This window comes from Rosa rugosa, chromosome 2 (assembly GCF_958449725.1).
Source record: "Rosa rugosa chromosome 2, drRosRugo1.1, whole genome shotgun sequence".
Taxonomy (NCBI): Eukaryota; Viridiplantae; Streptophyta; class Magnoliopsida; order Rosales; family Rosaceae; genus Rosa; species Rosa rugosa.
This window is the reverse complement of record NC_084821.1, coordinates 52,505,927-52,518,034: the sequence shown is the minus strand read 5'-3', so window position 1 is coordinate 52,518,034 and position 12,108 is coordinate 52,505,927. Positions and strand designations below refer to the sequence as shown.

The window sequence follows — 12,108 nt, the reverse complement described above, 5'->3', positions numbered from 1 at the left end:
TCTTAGCTTTTGGAATTGTTGGTCTCATTGATTCTGTCTCAATTTGTAATATATTAATCTTCATTTTCAGCCAGAGTACATTAATTAGTTATCATGATTATTACGTGCCTGTCCTTATATATAACCAATGAATTATGTAAAGCCTTGATAGCCAATGAATCCTCACAGGGTAGCTGAAGAAATGTTTCCTAGCTCTATTGGTAAATTTTCCTTTTAACTGTATGATTGTGAGTTGTGACAATTATTGAGCTGATTACCATAAATGTTTGGAAAGATTAATTTACCAATAAGTTGCACCTTCATTACACCAACATTGCAACCCTGGTTTCGAGTAGAAACATGGTGCTTAGTTTAAACCTTAAGAAATGAATCTGTCTTTTCCCTTGAAAGTCTAAAGAATTTACTATTGTTGCTATGATCTCTGTGTGTGTGTGATCTCTCATTCTAATGCCTAAAATACGTACAGTTAACTTTGGGATATATATTTTACTTATTAAATTATTCCTCAAAGCCACAGAAGTTTTGAATTTTAATTAGGCACTTACCATGTCTAATAGATGGAAAAAAAAAAACAACAAACCATACTTGTACTATTTTAAAGTTGCATGATAGTAAGTGTGAAATTTTAGTTGTGATGAGTTTGAAATTTAGGAACTTTTCTGACTCATAAAGAAAAATATTGAACTTCTTAAATTTTTGTAGTGAAATACATAGTTTTAATTGAAGTAGTTTGATTTGTGATGTCGACTCTTGTTGTTGTTCTAAATGGAAGCGAAATTAGCAAAGTTATGGTAGCGGAAGCATTTGGCGAATACCTTAAAAATTAGAAACTGTGAATTTTAAATCTGTCTTTGCGCGCAATCATATCTTTTGTGGGGAAAATGCAAGAAACTTCATTAAAATTCGTCAATTTGTGTGCACGTCCGGCCATCCTGTAAGAGAACATGTATGCATTAGTCTTATTAAAAAATCAATGGGTATGAAATTATAGAATTTTTGGATTAGCAGGTTAGCAGGCATTATATAGGTTAAGCAATGAACATGCACTAGAGAATGAGGCTTCGAAAGAGACGTAAAATCCAATATTTCTACAGATGCATGCACTCAAAATCAGCAACTTACGCAGATTGGAAATAAAAATTTAAACCGCAAGACCTAATATTCTGCCTCCACACTCGTGGGTCACAATATCATCAATTAGTCTCTTGTTATATATCACTCCCACAAAAGTCGCATATGATGACATTTTCGATCTCCTACACTAACCCAGCTACTTTCAACGTACACTTCAACTCACTAAAGTATCGACAAGCCAAGGCAAGGAAGACAAAATGGTAGCTCCGGTCACAGACCATGCACAGAATAGCTGCTTAACAGTAGGTCCATTTCCCAGTATTCGTCAAATATCACGCATCGGTTCTTAGTCGGTTCCCATCGGTTCTCCGTCCGTGCCAGTCGGTTCTTTAGTCTGTTTCTATCGGTTCTCGTCCGTTTTTGATCGGTTCTTGGTCGGTGCATAATCGGTTTTAATCGATTCTTGATCGGTTTTCATCGGTTGTTGGTCGAGGCCTTACACTAACCCAGCTTGCTTCAAAGCTTCGGTGGCTCTATCACTCTTTCCTTTAAGACCTTAACTCACTAAGTATTGACAATCCAGGAAAGCTTCCGGCACAGACTACACAGTAGCTTGCTTAACGGTCCATTTCCGAATACCAGTCAGCCATCACCCATCGGTCCTTGGTCGGTGCCAAATCGGTTCCTGCTCGGTATCTACCTGTTTTTGGTCGGTTTTCATCGGTTGTTGGTCGGTTTTCATAGATTATTGTTCGGTTCCCCTCGGTTCTCGATCGCTATCCCTCGGTCCAAACTGAGGGTACTGTGGATTGAATTGGAACAATAACTTGCTTCCAAACCATAGTAGCACAAGAGCAATCTCTCAAACATGAAATGAAGCTCATTGTGATGTCCACATATAAGGCAAAGAGGATCAGAAGTGAGTCTTCTTTTGAACCTTTCCAGATTGGTCAAGTTTTCCATGGAAAATAAGCTAAGAAAAAATTCAAAACTGGTAGTATGCCAGCTTCCATATAAATTAACTTCCAAGTAACAAGAGTGAGTCGTCTTCGCTGCTCTGTTTACTTATTTCATGATTGTGTGAGTTTTTGACCGGCACACTTATCAAAAATAAAATAGAAAAAACAAGTGAAAAATTAATTAAAAATTTTGCTAGACGGAGAATTGCAGGTTATATATATATATATATATACAGATCCAATCCAGAGCGGAGCTCCGCTTTGAAATTAACGTGTGAAGTTCGAGTTTTCGGTCACTTTTCGGTCGCATATCCACATCTCGACCGTTCCGTTTTTAGGTACTAGTGTATAGATCATCTCTGCAAATTTTCAGCCAAATTGATGATCATTAAGGCATCTAACTCGTTTAAACCAATGGACGGACTGAATCTGTCAACCTAAACCGTACTAGCTTTAAGGCACTTATCAATGACTTAACGATCATCATTTTGGCTGAAAATTTGCAGAGACGATCTATACACTAGTATCTCATACACTCATTTGTATATATATATATATATATATATATATATATATATATATATATATATATAAGCTATGGTACATATTTGTATCTCATACACTCATTTTACATATATTTGAACAAAAAATTACAATTATTTGAATCAAAATTACAACATTGAGAACAAAAGTTACCATATTCATTTACACTATTTACATATAGTTAAACAAAAATTACAACATTGACAACGAATTTGTTCAAAAGCTTGTAACAATGTCGTAAGAGGTGTAATTACCATTATTAGAACTAAAATTACACAAAATATGACTCAACATTACCACTCTGACAACAAATTTGTTGTCACATTTGTAAAAGTGTGTATGAGATACTGGTATGTACTATAGAATTTTCTTATATATATATTACCTATTTTTCAGTATTAACAGAAAATGCAACTATAGTTTGTCAGTATGCAATAGTACTCTAGAAATGACAATTGGAAGCCGATGCCTATAAAATGTATGCTCTTCATCGTAGAGAAGAAAAAGAAAGCCAAAAACTTAGAAGCTAGGAAAATGGTGGCTGCGGTCAGAGACCACAGAGTAGTTTGCGTAACAGTACATCCATTTCCCAGAAACCGCCGGATATCACCATCGGTTCTGATCGGTTCTTGCTCCGTTTCATCGGTTCTAGCCGGTTTTGGTCGGTTTTAATCGGTTTCTTGTCGGTTTTTATCGGTTCCTAACGGTTCTTGATCGGTTTCATCGGTTGATCAACACAAACCTAGCTTGCTTCAAAGCTTCGGCGGCTCTAACTCTTTCCTTCAAGACTTCAACTCACTAAGTATTGACAACCCATGGAACTGCGACCACAGACGACACAGCAGCTTACTGAACGGTTCATTTCGCAGTACCCGTCCACTGTCACCCATCGGTTCTTTGTCTGTGCCAAATCGGTTCTTACTCGGTTTTCATCGGTCTTGGTCGGTTTTCATATCGGTTCTTGTTCGGTTCCCGTCGGCTGTTGGTCGGTTTTCATTGATTATTGTTCGGTGCACCCTAGCGGTTGCTGTCGGTTCTTATGCTGCAATCTCATAATAAACTTAGCTAAAAGCAGACCCACGCTTCCTCCGGAAACTGTAGCAGCCTCCGATCCTGTTGGGTTTCTATATATATATATATATATATATATATATATATATGCATGCAACTTACGAGCAGAGAGTTGACCAAACCAAAACAGAATGCCAACCAGTGGTACCAATTGCGTATAGTACGTACGTAATGCTCTACTCTGGTAGTGGGGTCTACGTTTATGAGATATTATGCAATGAAAAGAGTTACTTATAAAATTCAAAAGGGAAATTCTATTCTATTTAAGCAATTACTTTCATTATGATGATATCCCTGGAAAAACAATATGTCCTCAGAATTATACTACAAAAACTGTGTACTGAAAGGTCCCAATGTAAAGAAACCAAATGAAGCCAATGAACACATAAGGCAAATGTTTGGTTGTATTGGCTCATTCATTTGAAATTCAGATCCAACAGCCAATGTTGTCCCTAACATAGTCAAGAACATGGAAGATGTCCTCATCACATCGAACAGATACAATAAAAAGAACCAGCAATATATATATATTTTTTTTTTGAACCAGGCAACAGTTAAAACCTTATAAAATGCTCAGTAATTTGGGAAGTAGAAGTTTATTCATATACAAATGACAGTTGTAGTAATCACTCTCTTGTCATAGGGGATTCTTTCTATCATTGGAGTTGCCCGCAGAACGAGAACCGTGCACCTTCTTTTTTCTCTTCATTTTCGGATTTCAGGTTTCAAGCCCTGCATCAACTGAATGTACAATTCTTCCTTGGTAGGTTCTTCTCCCACCTCTTCGTATATCTGTACCGAAACAACCACTAGAAATGATAATATTAATTGTGTTATCTTCTTGTTCATAATGTCTCTCTATTAGCTTTTGGAATTGTTGGTCTTATTGGTTCTGTCTCAATTTGTAGGTAATCTTCATTTTCAGCTAGAGTACACTAATTAGTTATTATGATTATTACGTGCCTGTCCTTACATATAGCCAATGAACGTAAACCGTACCCTTGATAGTCAGTTACACTAGTAATACTAATGGCTTTTATCATCCTCACAGGGCAGCTGAAGAAGTGCTTCCTCCATTGGTAAATTTTCCTTTTAAGTATTTTGTTGTGAGTACGTTGTGACCATTATTGAGTTGATTACCATAAATTGTGGGAAAGTACGTTATACCAATAAGTTGCAACTTCATTACACCAGCATTGCAACCCTGGTTTCTAGTCATATATGGTGCTTATTTTAAATGTTAAGATATATATAAATCTCTATTTTCCCTTGAATATCTGAAGAATTTACTATTGTTGCTATGACCCTGGTTTCTAAACTACAGTTAACTTTCAGCTATATATTTTACGTACTTATCAAATGATTTCTCAAAGGCACAAAAAGTTCTGAAATTTAATTAGGCACTTACCTTGTCCAATAGGCGGAAAGTTGCATGATAGTATGTAATTTGAGGTGTGATATATAAGTTTGAAATTTAGGAACTTTTCTGATTCATAAAGAAAAATATCGAACTTCTCAAATTTTCTGAGTGAAGTAGTTTGATTTGTAATGTTTGACTCTTGTTGTTGTTCCAAGTGGAAGAGGAATTAGTAAAGTGATGGTAGTGGAAACATTTGATGAATACTTGAAAATCAGAAACATTGAGTTTTAAAATCTGTTTTTGCCCGCATTCATATCCCTCATGAGAAAATGCATGAAACTTCATCATAATTCGTCAAATTATGGGGGATCCTAGCTAGTGATTCGCATGGGCACTATGAGAACATGTATGCATTAGTCTTATTAAAAAATCAATGGGCATGAAATTATAGAATTTTTGGATAAGCAGGTTTGCAGGCATATATAGGGAAAGCAATCATCACTAGGGTACATGAGGCTTCGAAAGAGACATGCAATCCAATTCTACCAGCATTCAAAATCAGCAACTTCACCAAATTGAAAATAAAATTTTTAACTGCAAGACCTACTTTCTGCCTCAACACTCGTGGCTCACAATCATCGACCAAGTAGTAAATATCTCCCACACAAGTCGCATATGATGACATTTCCCATCTCCTCCATTAACCCAGCTTCCTTCAACACTTCAACTCACTCAAGTATCGACAAGCCAAGACAAGGAAGATAAAATGGTAGCTCCGGTCACAGACCATGCACAGAATAGCTGCTTAATTAACAGTCCATTTCCCAGTATTCTTCAGATATCACCCATCGGTTCTTAGTCGATCGGTTCTCCGTCCGTACCAGTCGGTTCTTCAGTCTATTTCCACCGGTTCTCGTCGGTTTTTGATCGGTTCCTAATCGGTTTTCATCGGTTGTTGGTCGAGGCTAGCTTGCTTCAAAGCTTCGGCGGAGCTATTACTCTCTCCTTCAAAATTTCAACTCACTAAATATTGACAATCCAGGAAAGCTTCCAGCACAGACGTCAGACGACACAGTAGCTTGCTTAACAGTCAATTTCACAGTACCTGTCACTCTGTCAGCCTTCACCCATCGGTCCTTGGTCGGTGCCAAATCGGTTCTTACTCGGTATTCATCGGTTTCATCGGTTCTTGGTCGGTATCAATCGATCGGTTTTTGGTCGGTTTTCAGTCATTATTGTTCGGTGCCCTTCGCTTCTCGATCGGTATCCGTCGATCCAAACTGATTGGAACAATAACTTGCTTCCAAACCATAGTAGTAAAAGAGCAATCTCTCAAACATGAAATGAAGACACATATAGGGGGCAAAGAGCATCAGAAGTGAGTCTTCTTTTGAACCATTCCAGATAGGTCAGAAGTTTTCCATGGAAAATAAGCTAAGAGATCGAGTTCAAAACTGGTAGTATGCGCAGTTTCCATATAAACTTCCAACTTTGCTACTACCCGCACACTTACCAAACATAAAATGGAAAAGGAAGATAAAACCAGGCAACAGTTAAAGCCAGGCAACTTATCACAAACAATTTGAACTATTGGCCCATCACACAATCGAGAAATTCTTGCATCAAAAACCTCCCTGCTCCCTGCTCCCGCTCAAATCAATAAATCTTACCCTCCCCGAAAACCCTCTCTTCCTCTCTCTCTCTGTCTCTCTCTTTCTAACCCTCACCCAATTCCAATTCCAATTCCAATTCCAAGTCAAAGCAAAATGAGAGAGCACGAGACCGAGAAGCTTCGCGCGGTGGTCAGAGACTGCGTCACCAAGCACCTCTACTCGTCGGCGATCTTCTTCGCCGACAAAGTCGCCGCCTTTACCAAGGAGCCCGCCGATATCTACATGCTCGCCCAGGCCCTCTTCCTCGGCCGCATTACCGTCGAGCCTTCCACCTCCTCCACTAGGGCTGGGCACGGTCCGGTCCGGTCCTAGTTTTAGGGGAACCCGAGACCGAACCCGAGTAATCGGTCTCGGTTCGGTTCACAGTTTTTTCCCACCTCAAACCGACTACAACCCGATCCGAAACATTCGGTCCGGGTTTTCGGGCTATCGGTCCTAGAACACAAATTTTCCAGATTTCCAGAACTCCAGAATTCCAGCTTTCCCAGTTTACACTAGCTTTCCTGTTTTCATATGAAAATGCAACACAATGATCATACAACATAAATCATAACCTCGGATCAAAACTTTCCGCCCTTCTCACCCTTCTTCCTCTTCCCCTTCGCATTCGGGTCAACAGGTGGTAGAGCTGTTGAGCTTGCCGGTGTTTCTACTGTTTCAGTTGCCGAAATTATAGCATTTCTAGCGCCTCCCGAAGCCATGCTTGTATCAGTTGACGCCATGCTTTGCAGCGAACTAAGAAATTGGGAGAGTGAGTCCGAGACTGGGAAAGGATTGAGTGATTGAGTCGAATGATTGATTGAGGGAAGAAATTGGGACAGAGGCTTGAGGATTGAGTGATTGATCGACCCGATTCACTAATCGACTGATTGAGACATTGAGGAAGAAATTGGGGAAGAAATTTGGAGGCTAGGGTTCGTGTTCGACTGAATGAGGCAAAATGCAAAAACGGCACAATGTGAAGGACTGAAGGCTGAGGTCGACAAGTCGTGTACTCGTGTTTGACTCGAGGGTTTAAAGGCCAATGAAAGGCTGACACGTAGACATGGTATAAGTATCGGGCCGGTTCGGGTTACCCGAACTTAGATATATTAGAAACCGAGACCGGCCCGTTAACAAGGTTTTCGGTTCGGTCTCAGCCCGGACCGTAAAAATAAGCACCAAAGCCTTCTGGTCGGGTTCTCGGGTTTCCGGATCGGTTCCTCGGGTTTTCGGCCTCAAACGCCCAGCCCTATCCTCCACTCCTCCAAGATCGTCGACCGCGACCTCCGATTCCGTTACCTCGCCGCCAAGTGCCTCGTGAGTCCCGCTCTCACTACCTCTTTTCAAATTTTAGGATTTGGGCTTTGCTAAATTTTTCAACTTTTTTGGTTTCTCTATGGGCTACTGTGTAAAAGGGATTCTGTTCTTTCTTTACATTTTGTAATGTTGGTGATTTTTGGAATGCAGTCAGAGATTTTTTTTACTTTATCAGTTGTTGAGATACATTTTCTGCCTTCACTTTGTTGATAAATTGGCAGTCGTTTGCTCTAAGTCGGTTCGTTGAAGTTTTAGGTTCTGACTAGTTTAATTGTGTTGTGTTGGTGTTATTATCAGGAAGAGCTGAAGGACTGGCATCAATGTCTTAATATACTTGGTGATGCTAACGTGGATGAACATGGGAACATATATGACAGAAACGATTCTAATCTCATGTACTTGGATAAAGGCGGCGAAGATCATGAAATCAATGTGAAATTCTCTCCCGGTACACTCATGCACGCCCTAATTGCTATATGACATGTTGTTTGGTAACTGTTTCTATAAGACACGGTAACTGTTAAGCTCAGGAAACACATTGTTAAAGCAATTCAGTACAACATTGCTATTAATTTGAGGGTAATAACTATACGTAATTGGGAGGACCTTATTCAGGATGCCTACTAATGACTTGACTGAAATATGACATCATAGTTGTCTGTCTAAGCTGGATATTACCATCGGTTCTTAGTCGGTTCCGATTGGTTCTTGCTCCGTTCCATCGGTTCTAGTCGTTTTTTATCGGTCTTGGTCGGTTCTAGTCGGTTTTTGATATGTCTTGATCGGTTTTAATCGGTTCCTGACTGTTTTTGATCGGTTTCATCGGTTTTTGGTCGAGGCCTTACACTAACCCAGCTTGCTTCAAAGCTTCGGTGGCGCTCTTACTCTCTCCTGCATGACTTCAACTCACTAAGTATTGACAATCCATGAAGCTGCGGCCACAGACGACACAGCAGCTTACTGAATGGTCCATTTCCCCATCGGTTCTTCGTCGGTGCCAAATCGGTTCTTACTCGGTTTTCATCGGTCTTGGTCGGTTTTCATATTGGTTCTTGTTCGGTTCCCGTCGGCTGTTGGTCGGTTCTCATTGGTTATTGTTCGGTGCACCTCAGTTGTTGTTGTCGGCTATATATTTTACTTATTAAATCATGATCTCTCATTCTACTGCCTAAACTAGTTAATTTTGGGCTATATATTTTACTTATTAAATTATTTCCTCAAAGCCACAGAAATTTTGAATTTTAATTAGGCATTGACCATGTCTAATAGATGGGAAAAAAAAAAAAAAAACAAACAAACCATACTTGTACTATTTTAAAGTTGCATGATAGTAAGTATGAAATTTTAGTTGTGATGAGTTTAAAATTTCGGAACTTTTCTCACTCATACTTTCCAAATTTTTGAAGTGAAATACATAGTTTGAAGTAGTTGGATTTGTGATGTCAACTCTTGTTATCGTTCTAAATGGAAGAGGAATTAGAAAAGTGATGGTAGCGGAAGCATTTCATGAATCGTTGAATACCTTAGAAATTAGAAATCGCGAATTTTAAATCTATCTTTGCGCGCAATCATATCTCTCATGGGAAATGAGAAAACTTCATCGAAATTCATCAAATTGTGTTCTTGTATTCTTGGGGGATCCTAGCAAGTGATTCGCATGGGCACGCCCGCTATGAGAACATGTATGCATTAGTCTTATTAAAAAATCAATTAATGGGCATCAAATTATAGATATTTTGGATTAGCATGTTAATTAGCAGGCATTATATAGGATAAGCAATAATCACTAGGGAATGAGACTTCGAAAGAGATGTACATATATTCCATGCAGTTCTACCAGAAGCATGCATTCAAAATCAGCAACTTCAGCAGATTGAAAATAAAAAATTTAAACAACAAGACCTACTTTATGCCTCTACACTCGTGGCTCACAGTATCATCAACTATCTTGTTATATATATCTATTACATCCACACAAGTCGCATATGATGACATTTCCATCTCCTGCACTAACCCGGCCAGCTTCCTTAAACACTTCAGCTCACTCAATTGTATCGACAAGCCAAGGCAAGGAAGACAAAATGGTAGCTCCGGTCACAAACCACTCAATAGCTGCTTAACAGTAGGTCCATTTCCCAGTATTCGTCAGATATCACCCATGACCCATCGGTTCTCTGTCCGTGCAAGTCTGTTCTTCGGTCCGTTTTCATCGGTTCTCGTGGGTTTTTGATCGGTTCTTGCATGGTCGGTTCCTATTCTGTTTTAATCGATTCTTAGTCGGTTTTCATCTGTTGTTGGTCGAGGGCCTACGACTAACCCAACTTGCTTCAAAGGTTCGGCGACGGCTATTACTCTCTCCTTCAAGACTTCAATTCACTAAGTATTGACAATCCAGGAAAGCTTCCGGCACAGACGACACAGTAGCTTGCTTAATTAACGGTCCATTTCCCAGTACCTGTCAGCCTTCACCGATCGGTCCTTGGTCGGTGCCAAATCGGTTCTTACTCGGTATCCGTCGGTTCCTGGTCGGTTTCATGACTTTCATCGGTTGTGGGTCGGTTTTCATCGGTTATTGTTCGGTGCCCCTCCGTTCTCGATCGGTATCCGTCGATCCAAACCGAGGGTACTGTAGATTGAATTGGAACATGAAATAACTTGCTTCCAAAATCCAAACAATAGTATCACAAGAGCAATATTTCAAACATGAAATGATGACTCATTGTTATGTCACATTTAGTGAGTCTTCTTTTTAACCTTCTAGATTGGTCAGAAGTTACCATGGAAAATAAGCTAAGAGAAAGTTCAAAACTGGTAGTTTGCGCAGCTTCCATATAATTAATCCAATTCTACCACAGGCCAAACAACATGCATGCATTCAAAGTTTCAAACACAGGCCAAACAAAATGCATTCAAAGTCAGCAACTCACACGCAGATTGAATATAAAGATTTAAATGACAGAAAGACCTACTCGCCTGCCTCTACACTCCTAGCTAGCTTTCAACAAGTACGTACGTTCATCCCTCATCAACTAGCCTGTTCGATCTTATCACAAGTCACATATGATGACATACCCATCTCCTACACTAACCCAGCTTGCTTCAACACTTAAACGAACTCAAGTATAGACAATTCAAGGCAATTAAAATGGTGGCCGCGGTCAGAGACCACAGAGTAGTTTGCGTAACAGTACATCCATTTCCCGGAAACCGTCGGATATCACCATCGGTTCTGATCGGTTCTTGGCCCGTTTTCATCGGTTCTTGGTCGGTTCTCGTCAGTTTTTGATCGGTTCTTGTTCGGTTTTAATCGGTTCCTCGTCGGTTCTTGATAGGTTTTCATCGGTTGTTGATCGAGGCCCTACACTAAGTCACTAACCCAGCTAGCTTCAAAAGCTTCGGCGGCGCTCTTACACTCTCCTTCAAGACTTCAATTCACTGAGTAGTGACAATCGATGAAGCTGCAGCCACAGACGACACAACAGCTTGCTTAACGAACCATTTCTCAGTACCCGTCAGATTTCACCCATCGGTCCTTCGTCGGTTCTTAGTCGATACGCATCGGTCCTTGTTCGGTTCCCATCGGCTGTTGGTCGGTTTTTCATTGGTTATTGTTTGGTGCACCGCGGTTGTCGTTGCTCGGTACCCGTCAGTTCTTATTCTGCAATCTCATAATAAACCTTAGCCAAAAGCTGACCCACGCCTCCTCCGGCAACTGTAGCGGCCTCCGATCCTGTTGGGGTTCTATTTCAGTATTTCATATGCATGATAATACGTGCAGAGAGTTAACCAGACGAGAACCAAAACACAACAGAATGGCAATTAGTGGTACCAACTGCGTATAGCTAGTACGTACGTAATGCTCTATTCTGCAAGTGGGGTTTACGTTTATGAGATATTATGCAATGAAAAGAGTTACTTATGAAATTCAAAGGGAAACGGTATTCTGTTTATGCAATTACTTTCTGTCTTTCATTATGATGATATCCCTAGAAAAACAACAGTAATCTGTCCTCAAAATTATACTACAAAAACTGTGTACTCAAAGGTCCCAAGGTAAAGAAACCAAATGAAGCCAATGAACATATTAAGCAAATGTTTGGTACATTAAGCACATATTTGGTTGCATTGG

General features: G+C 39.9%; 1 long non-coding RNA gene across 1 annotated transcript; it reads left to right on the top strand.

Moving 5' to 3' along the window:
* Nucleotides 1-7,914: 7,914 nt before the first annotated feature.
* Nucleotides 7,915-8,432, top strand: LOC133728605 (uncharacterized). The gene is made up of 2 exons (XR_009855922.1): nt 7,915-7,979; nt 8,277-8,432. It is a non-coding gene; the product is annotated as an uncharacterized LOC133728605 (long non-coding RNA).
* Nucleotides 8,433-12,108: the final 3,676 nt, after the last annotated feature.